Here is a 14,228-nt window from a genome sequence, read left to right on the forward strand (position 1 = left end):
GGCTTAATTAATATGTTTTGACAATGTGGAGTTTGTGATTAGTATGTGTAAAAAATAGTGGATACATTGTGCATTAAACTCAGACAGAGTTAGACAATTTGATGTCGGTGATTAATGTGCCGCACCGGACATTTTTGTGTTTGTCTTTTGACAGAGTCTACTCAGACGCTTCATAAAGAGAGAAGTCCTCCATGATATCACTGCCCTGCAGCTGACCAAATTGGATGTCACAGACAAGACCATCTGGCTCAGCCCACAAGACATCAGCATGGTCTAGGTGCAGAGTCAGTCCTTAAGGTAGTGTGATGGGTTAAAAAGGTCATTTTACAAATGGTTAGGCTGAACCAGGTCATTGAAGACATGTTCTATATTCATGGCTACCTCTCTCTAGAGCATCAAAGGTGGAGAGCTTAGGGTGCTAGAGTTCAGGAGAGAGTGCATGCAGGGACTGTGTAGCATCATTAGGAAAGTGCAGGACAAGAGCCCCCTCAAGTATCTGACTGTTAGGCAGATGGTGTGCCTGGATCCATCAGTAATGTACAGAGACCCAGAAAGATGCAGGAAGCACATGAAAGGGCTGGTTCAGAGGTTTCTCCAGGACAAACAGCTAACTGATACTTCTGCGGGTAGGAATAAGAACGGCAAATCATAGGCTACACATGAATTTATCCTAAATCTGATTGGCTGGTAATGCCCTATAGCCTAATTATTTATTTTTTTCACACATATTTTTTCATCTGTTTTGTCATCGGGGATGTCATACTGCAGCACTTCGACAGTTTCCTATCCTTGGATATCGTGCCCATCTTGAGACAGAGAGAAAGAATAGGGAGGCAAAATCCCAGGCTCTTAAGAGGAAAGAGGCAGAGGACTGTCTTCAGGAGCTAAAGGTGAAGAGGAGACGCATACAAGAGGTGTGTGAGGGTCTGGCTAGGGATGCGGACAGGCTGGCTGAGGAGGCTGAAAGGAAGTAAGATGGCTGACCTGATCTCCGGGTCCAACCTCCTGTGGAGAGGCCATAAGGAGAAGTTGACGGAACTGGCTGTCCTTGATAAAGAGATTGCTGCCCTGAGTGAAGAGCTAAGGAGTTCACTGTGTTTCTTAATTTAATTTATTGTTGAGTTCTGATTTTCAATGTTTATTGTTCAGGGGTCTCTCAGTTCCCCATATTCCCAGCATGGAATAAGTAGCTAGCTAATGTTAAAAAACAACTTAACATTGTTCAGCAAACTTTCTTGTGGCCTACTGAAATGTTTTTATTTTTCACACCTCCTTGGCTTATCATACTATACCCATTCCACATTTGAAAAATAAATGAACACAAGTTCAAGAATTTTGTTTTTCTTTGCTGGTAGGGACGTGAAATAGGTATTATTTTTTATATATAAATGGTCTTAAAAATGTCTTAAAAAGACTTGAATCTAACTTGAAGAAACCTGTAGGAACCCTGTAAGATATGCACATGGATACCAGAGAGTCATGTGACCAGTCATGTATAGTCATCTATATCAGAGGTCAGAAATATATCAGAGGTCGGGATAATCACTGTCACGTGACAATAGCTAATGTATTAAATTTAAATAAAGTCACTCAAACTTGCATATGAACGTACATTTTGAGGTAATCATTCCTCACAATCACACAGCCTGTTTTATTAAGTTAGGTGCTATAAATACTATTAAAATGTGATATCTTAACCTTAGCGTGCAGATCTCACAATCCATTCACACGACCAGAGGGTGCACATCCCTCCATGTTACATAAAGAACCTACTGAACCTGGAACATCCTTTTGATTATGATTAACAATATGAACTTATTTATCAGGAGCAATATAAAGTACAAAAGTGCAAAGACAGTAAATCAAGACACTATAAAAGGAACATGAGAGGCTGTGAGGATGACAGAGCAAGAGCTGGAAGCAAACATCAGTCAAGAATGAAGGGTTTAGTATGTTTACTGCTGCTGTTGGAAACCTTTGTGTGTGTCGTACAGCATCAGGTAGATGGAGGGCTCAATGAGAATGAGATCACTCAACAGATCAGATCTGAGGACGGAGGACAGAATACACCGCAAACAGACACTTTGAGAGATGAAGCTTCAACTGACATCCAAAAAAACTACCATCTGTTCTTCACTGACATCCATGCAGCACTGAGAGAACTGACCGCCACAGTCACAGAGCAGAAAGCAAACATCAGAGCTTTAGAGACGCAACTGAGGGATGAGATACACAAGAAAAATGATGGTACTTCACCAAAACATTCACTCTTTTATCAATGATCCTCAAAGTAAAACACCAATGCAATACATCGCATAATGTAAATATTACTGTAAAGTTGAATGTATACTGTGTAAAATGTGTTATCTATCTATTACAATAGTCAGTGTAAATGTTATTTAACAGAATCTTTATCCCTTCACAGAAATTTCAAATCTTACTCGGAGTCAAGTGGACTTGAGAAAGGAAAATAGAGGTGAAACTACTTGAATGATGTTAAATTCAGTGTATACATTCTCAATGAAATATAGTAATATATAACTATATTACTTGTGTTTTTCAGTAACAAACAGAGAGATTGCTTTTTCTGCTGGACTGATGCAATCTGGCAGTGGATATACTGGTCCTTTTACCACTGACATCACACTAACCTACAGGAAAGTCATCACAAACATAGGGAACGCCTACAACCCAGTTACAGGTAATTATCAAAACTCAGTTGATAGCAATGAAAACCATTCTGCTCCATTCAGACCTCTTTGCAGTTGTGTAATGTGTATAAGAGAATTATGGCTCTTTTCCACTGAGCGGTACGGTACGGTACGCAAATATTACGGAACTAAAAGGTGGAGCTCGACTCACTGCAGAACGTTGATTGGTTGACAGAGAATCGTCTCTTGCGCGTGCTAAAAGGGGAATGACAACATTAGAATTGCCATTTTTTAATATACAGTTGAAATAACACTACTGTTATTGTGTCAAGAAATTTAGTTTTAAGAGTTTTTCAGGCGAGAAAGTAGTTATTTAAAGCTCAAATCTGTGGTTTATTTGTAAAGATTTATGAAAATTTGTAACCCGCGTAGCGGGGGGGCGCTTAAGGGGAGGGGCTCTAATACTACCTCTACATATTCACAACTACGCCACCCCTGCTTAACAGGGAAATATGAATACTCATGAATTTAAAGGGTAACTAAAACCCTGGTCAAAGCCTGACTCCATCCACTGGCAATATTTGAAAAATGCTGGAAAAGTGGGCAGAGCCCAGCGGAGATAGAGGCGACGAACCGAGGGCGGGGCTGAGCGGGGGGGGCGTGCACCTGAGACCCGCAGTGACAGGTGCTGTCAAACTAGCTAAAATGGAGTGACGCAAGTAGCTTTGCAACAGAGCGGTCATTTGAAGTCGAGAACTTTTCTCCCTCACCTTCACCTGAAGTGGAGGAGGGTGAATTGTCTGTGGACACCAGCTCAAACTGCGGTCTTAACTTCCGCATCGCGATCGGCATCCGATTATTCTTATATTCAGTCATATTGAGGTAATTTTTTCCAGGATTATTATTACTATTACGTTCATTATATTTTGCTGCTATGTGAAAAAAATAATTTCACAAATAAAAAAATAATCGCGCCGGCGCGTTTGTCGACACCAGAGGATTAACTTTAACCTAATAAGAAGGAACATAAATTGTGATTAAAAATATATGCTCACTCACATCATGACGCCGCTGCGGTGGTGGAGTTCATGCAGGAAGAGCAGCGTTTGGCAGCGCGAGCTGTGTTGAGAAGCCCACTTCCACCTCCATTGCGTTGGAGAAGCAATCCCACGTAAAATGCAGGTTGCACACTGGAGCGATAGGCGAGATTAACTACCTAGGCTACACGAAATAATCTAAATGAATATATAAATGCTATGCTAACTAGATGCTAATATATATCTATCCTGATCGTTTTCAATACTCGTAATTCCAACTCCTGACTCGCTACAGTAGTTTTGACGGAACCAGATGCTTTTATACCAGGGGCTGCCAAGGGCGTGACGAGTGACGTCAGAGAGTATTCTACGTCAGAGAGTACCCCTACTGCAGGAGCTTTCCGTTTAACCTGAAGAGGGCAGCACTCAGACGTTTTTACACCATATATTTGAAAATTAAAAAACTTATACCCAAATGTCAAAAAATTTACTCGAATCAATGAACAGCATTTATGAAGCTCCATTCTTACAGATAATTAACAAAAAAAAGTTGTTTTAGTGTTTAGTTACCCTTTAACAACCCACAAAAAGGACACAGGAACGTTTTTATCGAGGAAGGGCCATAGAGGTGGATACAAAAATACAAAAGATTTTATTATAGTCAACAAAAATCTTAACACAACATGAAAAGACTGGGTCATCAGACAACACTCAAGAAGTCAAGGAGGACGCCGAGGCTTCACAATGGCAGGTACACTAGTGAGCACAAGGTCCCTATAATCACTCTTACCACCCTGTGCACAGGTATCACACACACACTCCAATACGGCCAAGCATGAATACAACAAGGACACTTAACTGCAAAAGAAAACACACAAATAATAAACATTTAAATCAACAAACCAGAACATTCATAAATAAATACACAGAAAAACAATATATATATATATATATATATATATATATATATAAACAGCAAATCACAACATTGCCCCGCAGGTGTCACTGACCAGTCTATTCCTCCTAAAATATAAACATAACACATATACTTGCAGTCTAAAAAGGGAGCACCACCCAATAGTGAAAGTTTTACGTCCCTTTATTTCATAACAGTCACGCGTCCACATCACGGGCACCCAAGACCACACCATGAGGAACGCCAAAGAAGAGTAACAACTGCCCACAGTTGCGATTTATCCTCAAGCTCAACGCATCACCAGACATGGGACCGCGCAAGAGGAACGCCAGAGGGGAGTAGCAGCCGCGATTTATCCTCAAAGCTAAAACGGAATAGTTGTTTACATGAAATCACGCATCTCTGTTTAACTAGTCAGCCAAACACATACCTCCAGGCGAGAACGGATGAGGAACCAGGAGGGGCGGTACCCGGGCAATGACGCACCACGCAGACGACACCCACAAGTAAACAGTGACTCGAAACCCTTTTTATATGGTCCTGCATCGTTATGATTTTACTCACGCCCGAACGCATTAGGTTAATTGGACGCAGCAGTACGTCCCACTACACCCACCTGGAACAGCATTTCCTCGGGTAGTCCTTCTGATGTTTGCCGCCGAATCTGACGTCTCTGTAGTGGTTAAACATGAGATATAATTCGTCTTCTGTAGACTTAATGGGCAATCTTTGGTCTTGTGAATCTATCATTTGTTGCCTAGCCAATCGTTTACATAGATATATACACTAGATGTCGCCTTGTCTACGGCAGTTCATTGGAACGAATGCGTCAATAGAGCCACCATCTTGGAACAGGGGAGCCCCTCCTCTTTAATGCATCAGCGTCAATGTAAGCAAAAGGTCTAGCGGAAATAAAATCATCATAAATCGTCATGAATATGATTTCCTAGATTTTTTGGTTCGTTCCAACGGTCAGACATGTATTTATCATTGAGTCCAGAATTACCGGACTCGCGTCCTTGGGAGTCATTCTCCTGAGTCGCACATAGCAAGTCCAAACTTTGCGTACCTGGTATTGAGAAACGCCTAATGTCGGCGCTTGTCTTCTTGCGGCAAACATGCCGAGAAGCAAGAACAAGATCTGATGTATGTCATCCATTGTTGTTTACCATGTCACTTTTTTTAAGCACTAAAATTACGTCGATCACATCTTTCCGGCAAACACCATGCCTATCAAGTAAGGGTACTGTTAGCAGTGGAAAGGCTAGCCGGATCATGGTTTACCAAACCATACTGTTCTGTTCTGTACCGTACCGCACTTCTCAGTGGAAACGAGTCATTAAAGGCCATTTACAAGTTTAAACTAAAAACTTTGTATGAGATTTGGCCATTCATTCACATGAAAATACCGTTTTGGGAATCTTTTGAAAACGGGCTTAAAAAAAGTGCACGTTTTTGGAAACAATACAGTTATTGTCTGTTTAAACAACAAAAAAGTGATCTTGTGAAAACTGTGATTTCATGCGTATTACGTGATCAGTCAAAAGACACGTAGGAACCAGAATACAGCATTTGATTCAAGGATCTGTGCGAACAGGGAACAATGTCTGTACACAAACATGTTTTGATCATTTTTAGGACATTGTTGTCATGTAAATATAGCCTGAAATGATCTGCCATCTTTCAAAACTATTACAAAGCGTCCTTGGTAATTAAACCATTATACAAGAAACCGCTGATTATTTTCTGTATCTCTTGTAATTTGATTTAGGTATTTTCACAGCCCCGCTGAAAGGAGCGTACATGTTCAGAATCTCTGTATTTGGTCATGGTCCAACTCCAGCAGCTGCATCCATTGTTAAGAATGGACAAAATGTGGTTGTAGCATATGCTTATCAGACTCAGTATGAGTTAAATTCCTCAAATGCAGTTGTGTTGATCATGAATGTTGGAGATGTTGTTTATGTAAGACTTTGGTCTGGGAGGAGGTTATATGATACCCGTGATAACCACAACACTTTCAGTGGTTTCCTACTGTTTCCCTTATAATAAAAGGAGCTTTGCAGAATGTCAAATTAACCTATATTAATGAGGACTAATGTGTGTGTTTGAAATTTGCAATAGATACCTATATTATAGTCAGTATGAGACATCATAATCATAAGATCTTAATCATTAATATATTAACTAATGTGTGTTTGAAATTTGCAATATATTACTTTATAAAAGTCTGAGCTGTCTATACATGTAAGTTTGTACAAAGAGTTTCAGCACTGAGACCGACAGGACCCATGAATATCAAATTTTGTTGTAGTAAATAATACCCTGTAGTGCAGCTTATTGCTGATCCTAATGTGGAAGATTTTTTCTTCTTTCGCACCTCACTTAAGTCTACCTGGGTCTTGTCTATAATCAACGTCCCTGACTGTCTACAGTCGACATTAGTTTCCTTTATCTGGGTCTTGTCTACAATCAACGTCCCCGTTCAATAATATTTATACTCTATCACATTTCCTCATCGACGTTGGCTGAGTCCCCTAACCCTAACTTGCTAGACGGACTTCAGACAATTCCTTCGAATATGCTTTAATCACAGCCGGAGAATCTCAGATCAATTTTAGAGAGAATAATACCAGCAAAAAGAATACAATAATTTTTATACAATAGGAGCATAGCAAAAATGACATGATGCATTACATAATTTCCCTACAATTTGATTGGTTCTTCATATGCAAAGCCTTCTGTAACAAGGTAGAAGCAAACTCTGTTTTCTTGATTGCTTTACTTTGTTTTTTAATCACGAGTTTATAAATGTAGTTATCTGTCTAACTTCATTTCCCCTTTATGTTAAATCCAGACATGATTAACTAACACACACTCAGTCACGAGTTTATACCAAAGAGTTTGGAAACATTTAGGATACAAAATCATATGAATGTTATTCCTGCAAGAAAAAAAAACGTTAGTTATGATTAATTAAAAAATCCATCACACTCTTCATCCTAAATAAGAGAATAGAGAGACATTGTGGCACTTTCTTTTCCTCATATTTTTTTCATTAACATTTCCTCAACAATGTTTTGCAAAGATTCTTTATTTTTTGCGTGTGTGATTTGTGTTGGTCAGTTTCCAGAAATTTGCAAAAAATGTGTTTTATGCATAATTAAATAAAATATTGCAAAATTGCACACATTTATCAGATTGTAGCCTATAATTGTCACAGGTGTGGTGCGGGCAGAAGACGACGAACAAGGCTCAGAGCTCCAATTTACACGATTTACTAAATATAATTCACACAGGTACTAGGCAGGACGAACACACACTCTTAATAAGACTAACTACAGACAAAGGACTGACTGAACTGAAGGAACTAAATACAAACACTGATGAACTAAAACAGGTGACACAGATGATGATGAGGATGATAATTAACAAGACACTGGTGATGAAGATGATCTAATGAATGGTTAACATGGTAACTGAAGAATGGCAGGAAAACAAGACATGTGACTGAGAATGAAAACAAACTGAAGATCTAAAGACACAAATGTGACAATAATGTTTCGTTTTATAATCCATTCATTGTTTCCAGTCTTTAAAATAATACAGAGATAAGACATGTTTCCAACACGTTTGCATGCTCAGCATCAACTGCTTGTGCTCATCTCATCTCTCAGCAAAACATGTCTCAGTTCAGATTACTGGATTAAAATATGTGTATTTCGAGTCAGAGGGAGTGTGTCAGACATGTCTGAAAGTGAGTAACTCAAGTAACTTGTGGATCAGTGCTGACACAAGATGCAAACTGTTTTGAACGATTCAGTCTGATTTAGTGTACTGGTTCGTTAAAAAGAGGGGTTCTAAAAAACAGCAATCTCATGAGAGGCTCTCCTCACACTGATTTTCAAGTTCCACATCCAAGTCTTTCAAGTTCCACATCCAAGTCCTTCAAGTTTTGGTAGGCGCTTCCACCAGCCACTGTTAACATGTCTGGAGTAGCCTAAGTTCAGGTCACTAAGGGAAGGAAGAAGACGGGGTCGGCTTGTTCGAGACTTGTGATTTTTATTGTCAATAACAGTAGATCATAATGAATCGAGCACTCACAAAACATTAAAAACAAGCAACATAAGCAAATATTTCCATCAAACACCACAACTTGTGGTCAAATTAATTTAATTTTTTTGAAAAAATCATTACACAATGGACAACAAAATACAAAATACAGCCATCAATATGAAATATGATACTTTACAAACTCAAATGGATACTGGAAAAATAAAAAACTACCAAAGGAAACTTATGGGTGCAAATACCTTTAATATATATATATTTATCTTTCATATTTAGTCCATTCGTTCTTGACGATTATGCCACAGGTTCTCATCAACATTGCATTGAATGTTTTCCCTTGCAATGCACCGAGGGAAATACCTCCTTGCATGGCGTATCCATCTCTGGCAGTCCTCTGCACCTATTGTCAGGCAACCAGTATGCATTGCCTCCAGGAGGGGCATCTGCTCATATGACCGGTGATCATGCACCTTCCACCTTCAAGCAGACAGGAACTCCTCGATCAGTTCAGAAAAGGCGAGTATGCAGGGAGGAATTGCATCATAATATGAGGCTGTGCTGCAAACCATTCCTTCACAAGGCGAGAGTGGCGGAAAGCCACATTGTCCCAAATTATGACATACAAAGTAATGCCAGGCCTCAACAGTCCTCTCTCTTCAGATGGAATCAGTATTTCTTTCAATGCATCAAGAAATGTGATGAGGCGTTCTGTATTGTATGGGCCAATAGTTGGTATGTGGCAAAGGACCCCATCATTGGAGATGGCAGCACCAATGGTGATATTGGCACCCCTCTGACCTGGCACTGTGACAGTGGCCCTCTGCCCAATAATGTTCCTCCTGCGTCTCCTCACTTTACAGAGGTTGAAGCCGGCTTCATCCACAAAAATGAATTTGTGATATGCCCCTTCAGCTTCAAGCTCCATTATTCTCTAAGAAAAAGAGCAAATTCATAAAGTAAATTATTACAGTCGCATGTAAATATGGTAAACAAGGTATTACAATAAAAAAGCTGTACCTGCACATACTGGAATCGTGCCTCCTTTACGATGTCAGAGTTTCTTTGAAATGGAACTCAGCACAGCTGCTTCATTCTGACATGCTCTGACATTTGTGCTTTTTTCAGTTATTTATAAACATGTTAATGGCAAAGGTGTAAATTCACTCTATATAGCACAAACGGGGCTACTGTAATATGTGAGCAACATGTATGCACATGTTTGTATTTTTTAGAGAATAATGTTTATGCGTGGTTATTGAAAAAACTAAAACTTAAAGTGTCTGAAATAAGGCCAAAAAACACATACTAAATATGTGTCCACAAGACTTTTGACTAATGGATGTCGTTGCCTAGAGTTTTTGCTTCAAAATGATCTGAAAATCATCCTGCCTAATCATTTACACAAAACAATACATTGATTTACATTTTATAAGACACCTTTTGTTTGGAAAGGCAATATGCGTCGAGGCGTGTTCACACCTGAGAAGACAAAGGCCGGATAATGTGCCACATACATAATGAGCTGCATATTAATTAGCCTTTCACACAGGAGTGTCACAGTGTCCCAAAGAATGCAAGGACAAAATAAATTATCTATATATACATATTTTACAATTAGAAATTGTAACCAATTACAAATAGGTTACAATTACAACAACATTTTATTTTAACAATATGTCAAGTGTATTCTTTCTTTGTAAAAAGTATACATTTTATCATACGTATTAAAAAGGTCCTCTTGCTCTGCCATGGCCTCTTTCATCCATGCTTGCAAATAGCAACACAGTGGTGGCATCTTTATTAGATGAATGAGGACTGATTGAAGAGTTTTGCAGATGAGTTTCACACAGGTGCATAGATATTTATAATTATGCAAGGACTTTCTATCAGCTGCAAACAGATGTTTTCCTTTTGTTCAACACAGTGAATCCAATAGAGTTTGGGGTGTTTCAATGAGATCTGTGGTAACTGTTTTGACAAAGGGTGTGGAAAGTGTTAAAACATTTGCAAGAGAAGACTTCTGCTGTGCTAATAATAAGATGATGAAGATCAAGCGGATCCAGTTTCATTTAGTGTGTCTTAGCAAACGAGAAAAACTGTAATAATTCAGTTTGTTTGCAGTTTAATATGCCTTAAGACAAACCATGTGTAAATTCATAAGTCACCACCATTGCTTGGTATTTTCTCCTTAAAACTGAAGTGGACCAAAGACAGTCCCAAAAATGAAATCGCTAGTGTTTTTGACGTCACAAACTACCTTGAAACCAGTCAACATGACATATATGTGACACTTTGATGCAATTTAGTGTTGTAAGAATCTTGAATGTTTTTTCCTGTATAACCCACTCAAATTTCATATCCAAATTACCTTGCTAGAAGATTAAGGATCGTAAACGTTCCCTAAGAAAGTACAATTCCTCATTGGCTCATTCATGCCCCGAGGGTGTGACATCTATCTCACCAACAAAACTTCAGCAAAGATCAACTGGAGCCTCAATGAATTACATCAGGGGCCTGTACCATGATGGTAGTTGAACAAACTCAGTGTTACAGCAGTAGTTTCAAGTTGACAAAACCAAATCAGTCCAAACAGGTTTTGTAGGTACCATGATGACATTGATCAAGTAAGTATTGGGTAGGGTTAAGGGATGTAGAATATGGTCATGCAGAATAAGGCATTAGTATGTGCTTAATATGTACTAATAGCCAATATCCTAATATGCATGCTAATAAGCAACTAGTTAGTAGTGAGAATTGGATCATAAACCTGTATCAAATTTGTAGGCAGGACAATTGGTTTGTTTAGGCATGGTTTGTAAGGAATTACAAACCTGCGCACATTTATTCGAGTGCCCATAACTGTAGAATCAATTCTTAATGTGCGCATGTGAACGCCATCAGCGTCTATCACAGGTTCACGTTTAAAGTCTGTTTAGAGAGAACGGTGTCGTCTTAGCGGCCCCTAATTTAATAACAAATGATCATTTAGATGGAAGTGAATCAATCAAAACTAACATTAGCTGGAAAAAACATTTTTCAAGAGCCACTATAAAACCAAACCAATCTCTGTTACCTTAAATTATATGTTTATCTCTGTAAAGCTGCTTTGAAACAATCTACATTGTTAAAAGCGCTATATAAATGAGGATGACTTGACTGACCTGTGTGTGTGTGTGTGTGTGCGTGTGTGGTGGAGCACGCCAGCATCAGCAAGCCCATGATCTACGACTGGGGTATGTGTATGTGTGTGTGTGTGTGTGTGTGTGTGTGTGTGGTGGAGCACGCCAGCTTCAGCAAGCCCATGATCTACGACTGGGGTGGGTGTGTGTGTGTGTGTGTGTGTGTGTGTGTGTGTGTGTGTGTGTGTGTGTGTGTGTGTGTGTGTGTGTGTGTGTGTGTGTGTGTGTGTGTGTGTGTGTGTGTGTGAGAGAGAGAGAGAGAGACTGTGAGAGAGAGAGAGAGAGACACAGAGAGAGAGAAACAGAGAGGGAGAGACAGACAGAGAGAGAGAGAGAGAATTTTGAATTACAAAATGTAAAACATTGTCCAGTCAATTAACACGTAAAAAATAATAATAATCTCACACAAATACATAAAAACTAAATTATTGGAGTGAACAGTAAGTCAAGTTTATCACAATTAGATAAACTAATGTCAGTGAGCTGAGTAATTGCCACACATTTCTATTAGGGATGTCAATTTAAACAAATTCCCATGGTCGATCGTCGTTTATATTAACGATCAATTAATCGACTAATCGTTAGCATTAATGGCAAACAGCATTACAGGGTCTGCAAAAGCTGCTCAAAAAGCCCCCTTATTACACCAAATCTGATCAAAAGATACAAGATCTTTCATAGCTTTAAAGTATCGAAACTCAATAAAAATTCTAGATTTCACTGAATTGAAAAACACTGCCTCTAAATTATAGCTCGTGTCTCGTTCATCTCGTTCAGAAGGAAGAGCCATTTTAAGCATTTTTATTTATTTATTTTATGACAAAAAGGAAATTGTTTTTCAGTTATCACAACTGTTTTAACACTGTTACCAAAACTCACCTCAAAATTCCAAATTGATCCATATGGTGATACATATCGTATTGTGTTCCTCACCAAATTAATAAGAATGGTTTTTAATCTAAATAAAGGGTTAGAAGGATTGTAAAATGTTTTGATGTGATTGATAAATTAAATTAATTATTTAATACATAAATATAACTATTACAACTTACATTTGCACAAAACAAAAGGCTGCGAATGCACACGCAAATTTAGTTGTAATGAAGGTGTAAAGTAGTCCCAAACAACTCCGGTGTGTCATTCAGTGGGACTCAACACTTCACCAAACCGGCGCGCTCGCTTACATGTTTTGCGGTTGAGCAGCATGCAAGCGCATGATCCTGCTTAATTGATGATCGAGAAGTTTTATCGATTAAATGTATTATCGACAATTAATCGATCGTTGATTAATCGTTGACATCCCTAATTTCTATCAGCAGCAACTAATCTTAACACATGTCAAAATAACAGAGCTAACCCAGTGTCACTCCACATCAGTGATTCTCAAACTTTTTCTGTCATTCCCCACTTTGCATAGAACTGTGCTGTGCTCCATGTGTCTTTGATTGTGTGTTTGTGAGTGTGTGTGTCAGTGTGTTCTTTGTCTGCGTCTTAAAAAGCTTACAGTCGGGAAAGCCTTCAGTCCTCCAATCCCGGCGCCTCTTGAATATGAACTGCCGCCTCTTGGAAAGACAGAAAACCTTGGCTTACTGATCACACTACTAATATAAACTCAAAAACCATATCTGGAACATCAAACTATGGTATGCGCTGTGGACCTGTGCAGTACACTATGTCTACTTGAGTTTAGGGATTTGATGCATTTACTATAGAGGGGACACTAACCTTCACTATACGATGATGTGGGATGGGCTGGAGCAGTTAAACAAGGGGTGGGAGGGTGGGCCAGCTTTCTTCTTACTGACACTTCAAGAAGATTTAAAAAGGTTACAACCAAAAGAACAAAAGGCACATCAACCGTAAGATTTGCACCTTAGATATCTACATCTGATAATCGCTGTATGGGAAGTGCAGTATTATACACATAAAATGTCTTACTACGCTTGCTCCTTTGATGGAAGTTTGGGTGGGCTACAGGCTGCTCCCTGTTTGTCACTGTCATGGCGATTTAAAAAACAAGGATTAAATTTAAAAAAATGTTTAAACACAAAGATTACAAATTCTTATCAGGCATAATTAAAAGTATGAGCATGTAATACATTTTCTAATGGACATATGGAAACTTAAGATCAAAATAGTTATCCCACTTGCCAGCTCTAATGTTGTTTCCAGTCATAGGTAGGAGGGGAGGGGGAGGAGGTTTTTTTTGGAAGGTTTGTTCTGCGTTTTCTTCTTTGCCCGTGATGTTTGGGCATTTGGGGTGTCTGATGAGGGGGACAATGCAGGGGATGATGGTGGTGATGGTGATCTTAGACGCGATGGTCTGTAAATGAAAAGTTTTAACAAAGATTAGTTTTCCTATTGATCACATCGA

The 14,228-nt window shown here is 39.0% G+C and overlaps 2 long non-coding RNA genes across 2 annotated transcripts in view; one reads left to right on the plus strand and one right to left on the minus strand.

Moving 5' to 3' along the window:
• The window catches only part of LOC143725878 (uncharacterized), a 434,149-nt gene that overhangs the window by 333,595 nt on the left and 86,326 nt on the right, over window positions 1-14,228 (plus strand). The window lies entirely within an intron of this gene.
• On the minus strand, window positions 13,370-14,156 carry LOC143726005 (uncharacterized). Its single transcript, XR_013198371.1, has 4 exons — window positions 14,006-14,156; window positions 13,793-13,849; window positions 13,580-13,660; window positions 13,370-13,416 (listed from the first exon to the last, which is right to left on the minus strand). It is a non-coding gene; the product is annotated as an uncharacterized LOC143726005 (long non-coding RNA).

Source organism: Siphateles boraxobius, unplaced genomic scaffold, assembly GCF_051911475.1.
Source record: "Siphateles boraxobius isolate OS27281-9 unplaced genomic scaffold, OSU_SipBor_1 77, whole genome shotgun sequence".
Classification (NCBI taxonomy): Eukaryota; Metazoa; Chordata; class Actinopteri; order Cypriniformes; family Leuciscidae; genus Siphateles; species Siphateles boraxobius.